Source organism: Canis lupus, chromosome 35, assembly GCF_048164855.1.
Source record: "Canis lupus baileyi chromosome 35, mCanLup2.hap1, whole genome shotgun sequence".
NCBI lineage: Eukaryota > Metazoa > Chordata > Mammalia > Carnivora > Canidae > Canis > Canis lupus.
Genome location: NC_132872.1, coordinates 20,527,975 through 20,533,581, shown reverse-complemented (window position 1 = coordinate 20,533,581; position 5,607 = coordinate 20,527,975). Strand labels below are relative to the sequence as shown.

The following is a 5,607-nucleotide window of genomic DNA, read 5'->3' as shown; positions in this document are numbered from 1 at the left end:
AGCTTTAATTGAAAACTTGATCAATTAGCAGAGAGGCCATAAGACGAAGGCAGCAGAGCATGAAATCTGATTAAACAGAACCATACGTCCCACTTCATTTCCAGTGATGTAGTGAAACAGATGACCTTGAAAAGAGAAGATGTTTGGCAAGTATGAAATAGCCCAGAATGGTGGTTAAAACGGTTCTCGTGTGAAGTTTTGTACATAAGAAAGCCTTAAATTAAAATTCACATTGATATTCAAAGGCAAGAGTAGAGAGAAGTAAATTTGGATAATTGACACGTAATCCAAATTTATGACACCCTATCTGGGCAGATGGGAGGCAGAAAGTGGTCTCGTTCCATAAATGTAAAGAACTGAGCTTACTGTAGGTTGTTGACTAGTCAAATTCTCCCTCGTTTGGGCCTTATTTTCATGCATTCTCTAACAGCAGAATGAACCAGGTCCAAACTACAGGCCTGAATCCGGTTAGGACAAAAGTGTGTAGTCAACTCCTTCCAAGAAATGCCTTTGTAGTGATGCTCAGTTTATTCTCTTAGAAGAAGGTGGTGAGGAAGAAGAACCAGAGCAAAACTAGAATATTCTTTTACCCCTGCAACAGTTGAGGGTCACACTGCATGCTAATTGTCAAAAATAGCAACAAAAGTAGGCATGCAACTCGGCGTCCATCGAAAGATGTTGGATAAAGAAGCTGTGGTCTGTGTATCTGATGGAATATTCCTCAGCCATTAGAAATGACAAATACCCACCATTTGCTTCAGCGTGGATGGAACTGGAGGGTATTATGCTGAGTGAAGTGAGTCAATCGGAGAAGGACAAACATTATATGGTCTCATTCATTTGGGGAATATAAAAAATAGTGAAAGGGAATAAAGGGGAAAGGAGAAAAAATGAGTGGGAAATATCAGAAAGGGAGACAGAACATGAAAGACTCCTAACTGGGAAATGAACTAGGGGTGGTGGAAGGGGGCAGGGGGTGGGGGTGACTGGGTGACAGGCACTGAGGGGGGCACTTGATGGGATGAGCACTGGATGTTATTCTATATGCTGGCAAATTGAACACCAATAAAAAATAAATTTATATAAAAAAAAGGAGGCATGCAAATCTTTATACACTCAGACAGGAAATAGTTAATACTGGGATCACGTGCTACTTCTGGTGACCTGTTTTCCCCTTCGCAGCTATTTATGGTAAAATAGCCCTGCCCCCCTTCCTTCCTTGTCTCTCCACCTATTTCATTTCTAATTTCACCTTGTCTTCCCTCTATTAAGGTTCTCCCACCTTTTCTCCCATGCTGTACCCGAAGAGGAGAGGAAGAGGAGAGGGACGTTTTGCTCTTGCCTTCTGGGGATCTATGTCAACAGTCTCTTACCATCTGAAAAGAAGATACACCATGAAAAGGGGGGGGGGGGGGGGATGAAAAATGGAAAAAAGAAAAAAAAAAAAAAAAAAACCCTGAAACTTAAATCTATAAAAACAAGATCTTTGGGGAGGTAGCAGAGAATTATTACTTAAAAAACTACTAACCACTGTAAGAAATCTGCTTCTTGCAAAACCAAAGACGTTCAACGTGGCTGCAGAATAGATACGCTCACCATTCTGATCTACAGAGAAGATAGATTATAAATGAAAAACCACCAGGGTTCTTTCCTCTGTAAGAGCACCCCTTCCTTCCTGTCCCCCCATCCACTCTCAGTAGCCTCCAGGGAAGCACTGGGGACTCAAGGCTGTACTGAGGGAGGCAACAACTCAGCCAGCAAGTATTAAAATATATCTGCTGGCTTAAATGTATACACTCGGCCCCAAAGCCCATACTGTCTCCAAAACAAAATAGTGTATTTCCTCCTTTCCCCTCTCATTTTATCGGCCTTCCCTTCCACCTCTCCTTCTGCCATTCCACGCACAGCTCCTTGTTTCCTCGTGATTTTGCCTGTATAAAAATGCTAAAGCAAAAGAACAGAGCAGCCTCCCACACCCAGCCCACACTCCACCTCTGACTATTACACCAAATACTAGATTAGAATATTGAGTGAGCACCTCAAATTCTAATAGTTCGTGCTTCTGCGTATAATGAGGATACAGACCAAAATGCAAGTCTCGCAAGTGAATTCAATTTTACCTGGGAATCTCCAAGAGACACAACTGCTTCACCTTCATTCTAGGGATAAATTTGGGCTCTTAAATTGGGTAATAAATCTTAAAATGAATTTTGTAAAGTTTCTCCCACAGTGATTCTCAAGTTTTAATGTGCACATGCATCACCTGAGGTTCTTGGTAAAAGGCTGAATTTAAAGCAGTAAATCTGGGGTGGGGCTGAGATTTGGGTTTTCTGTCAAGCTCCCATTTGAGACTGATACTGCTGGTGTGAGTGGCAGGGTCCTGTGTTCCGGCATGTGGCAAATATTCCAAAAAACAGAAAACAAGACAAATAAACAAACAAAAAACTAAAACCAAAACCAAAAACTCAATCCAGAGTGTTATCTAATACCAACAACCAATTCTCTGATTCTTTGTCCAACTGGGTGTCCTACAATTCGATTCTGACACTAAACACAAGAAGTTAGTAGACCCTGTAGGAGAAGGCCTCGGTCCCACAAGACGGTCCCCAATTCAGATGCCAATTCCAACTCCCAGGTTGTTATCTGTACTTCTGATCAACCAGCTACAAATCGGGGGTTCCCATGACCCCTTTCTTGGGAAACTTGGACAATTTCTTAGAATAGCTCGCTGAACTCAGACACTTTACTTAGGCCTATCATCAGTTTATTGTAAAGCATACAACTCATGAACAGCCCAATGAGAGATTCAGAGGGAAAAGTAGTGAAGAATGGAGCTTCCGTGTCTCCTCCAGATTTACCCCCGCTCCAGCACCTCCGTGTTCACCAACCTAGAAGTTCATCACGTTGTGTTGTTTGAGAATTTTTTTAGAGGGTTCAATCTCCCACCACTCCCGCCAGTCCCCAGAGGTCAGCGGTTGAGGCTGAAAGGTGCAACCCTACATCCACTCATCTTTCTGCCAACCCACCCCCTCCAGGGGCCCTGCTCTGTCATCTCATTAACATAAACTCAGGAGTGATCAAAAGGAGAGATCATCTGCATGACAAAGGACACGACTATCAGTCAGGGATTTCCAGGGGTTTTATAAACCCTGTTCCAGGAACCAAGGACAAAGAGCACATACATTTCTTATTACACTACAACTGGTTACCGAAACGTTGCTATTGATGTTTTTAGAAGTTCTAACATAATGTTTTCTCTGAGACAGTACAAATGAGCTCCTAGGATCAATTCCTACTACCTATGTCTTGATCCCCAGACTTGAGCATGTCATCGTCCCCAGGAGATTGGCCCAACAAATGTGAAAGATTGCCAACGCAACGAGCAGGGCTAACTAGAATAAAAAGCTGCAAGGCTGACTGCTCACACAGAGCAGTTTTTCGCATAATGAAAGCTACTTTCCCTCTGATGCTGCCAACAGATACCACACATCCTCATTCCCAAGTGGTGGCACTGACAATTCCTGTTAAACAACATCTAGATCAGATGGAAAAACCCTTTTCTCACGTCTTAGAAGCCTTGTGCTAGTCTCCATCCTCTCCTCCAACAGAAAGAGAACAATTAACATATGGGACAGCCAGATGAATTACTTCTTCTTGTTTTTTTTTTTTTTTTTTTTTTTGCTCCCTTCAGAATCTTGTTTGTCCTTGGGTGGCATGTGGTCAATACTCAGTCTACCTGAGAGCGTCGTGACACCTGTCGCCCACCTCCCACCACGTGGAGAATGGTTCCCTATCTGCCGGGCAGGACAATGCTCCAGCTACCGTCCCCAGGTGAAGTGCTCGCAGGGGCACTACTGTCTAGGACTGACGGCCTCCACGTTGTCACAGAACCATCAAGGAAATCAAGAAACGTGGTGGATGGGTGGTCCAGTAGTTTGTGAGGGCCTTCAGTTCAAAGAGAGATCGGTGTCTCGGAAAGAAAAAAAAAAATAGGGATCCCTGGGTGGCACAGCGGTTTAGCGCCTGCCTTTGGCCCGGGGTGCGATCCTGGAGACCCGGGATCGAATCCCACGTCGGGCTCCCGGTGCATGGAACCTGCTTCTCCCTCTGCCTGTGTCTCTGCCTCTCTCTCTCTCTCACTGTGTGCCTATCATAAATAAAATAAAAATTAAAAAAAAAAAATAGAACACAATAAGCAAAATATAAGGGTAATTTTCATGCACATGAAATCGCAGGGCTCACGAGTTGGGAAAGTTTTTAATTTGCTTAGGATTTTTTTTTTTTTTTTAGACCCACTTATAAGCTACCCGAATGAAAAGATTCAGAGTGTGAGCAAGAGAGAAAGCGACTTCGTGAAGGGTGCCAAGCTCATTACAGCCCAGTGGGTCCCTCGAGGCTCACTGGGAGCTGCATCGCTTATGGATGTCACCTTATACAACTGATCTCGGCCTGTGCCACCGTCTATACAGGAAAATCACACTGCCTGACAACTCTTTCTGGGTCGGTGCTGGTAACTTTGTATAATTATAGGATCACTTTTCTTCCTTTGGATTTCACATAAATCATAATAGAACAAAATTAAAATTCCAAGTCCCCACCCCCTTGCCCTCACTTCTCTAATCCTCATTTTTATATTTAACTGAAATTCGGTTCTGGAAGTTACCTCCCTTGGTCACAGATGTGTCCGCCCTTCGCTATCTCCCCCCAATCACTTTGATTTTAAGACCTTTTCCTCTATCTTGAAAAATTCAAAACATTACCAGTAAAAAAATCGTCTTTTGTCTTCAGGCTGATCATATGCATTACCTTTTGTGTCTGTCCACTGATAACACACACCAGGCTTCCTGCCTTCTCTTTACTCTGAATCTGAGTTTCATGCCTATTGCTGTGACCTTAAAGCTGTATCTTGGCACTGCAGTACTCTGATTCATCTTCAGAGCAAACTTAACAAAACAAACATAGCCTAGTCCAACAACCAATCTACGTAACCACAGGCATTAATATCTTCAAGGGTGTAGAGTACAGTGGCAATCTCCAAATTTAACTCTGTAATGTTCTAAAAGTTGGTTTCTAAATTTGCTTTCTTTTTTTTAACATTTTATTTTATGGGAAATTGGATTTCAGACAGTGACTGCAAGAACAAATATACTCCTGCAGGTCATGGTTCTAAAGGGAGCTAAACCACCACAGATTGGATGCCCATTCTTTCCCAGTTTATTACAACCGAACAACAACAACAACTCTTCGATAAGCAACTCTTTTTTAGGCCTCTACAAAACTTCCCAAGCTAGCTCAATACCCTGCAAAATATTTCCTGTTTATAACTGTATCAGTTTGGCAGGAAACAATTAGATAAAATGAAATGATGGGAGGAGGAAAGGAAAGGAAACTGGAAAAGGAAAAAGAAGATAGGATCAGAGTATGGGGAAGTCAGAGCAAACTACAGGAGAGATGGGGAACCAAATGCAGTGGAACCCTGTATTGGGTCATGGAAGAGAAAATGAGTATTAGCAGAAAAGTGGTGAAATCCACTTAAGGTTGGTAGTTTAATTAATAATCATGTCACAATATTAATTTCTTGGTTTTTGACAAAAATATTGTGGTTTC

General features: G+C 42.5%; 1 long non-coding RNA gene across 1 annotated transcript; it reads right to left on the bottom strand.

Annotated features, from left to right (window-relative positions):
- Positions 1 to 1,280: 1,280 nt before the first annotated feature.
- LOC140624968 (uncharacterized) lies at positions 1,281 to 3,960 on the bottom strand. The gene is made up of 3 exons (XR_012024386.1): positions 2,264 to 3,960; positions 1,529 to 1,605; positions 1,281 to 1,376 (listed from the first exon to the last, which is right to left on the bottom strand). It is a non-coding gene; the product is annotated as an uncharacterized lncRNA (long non-coding RNA).
- Between the last annotated feature and the right edge of the window lie 1,647 nt (positions 3,961 to 5,607).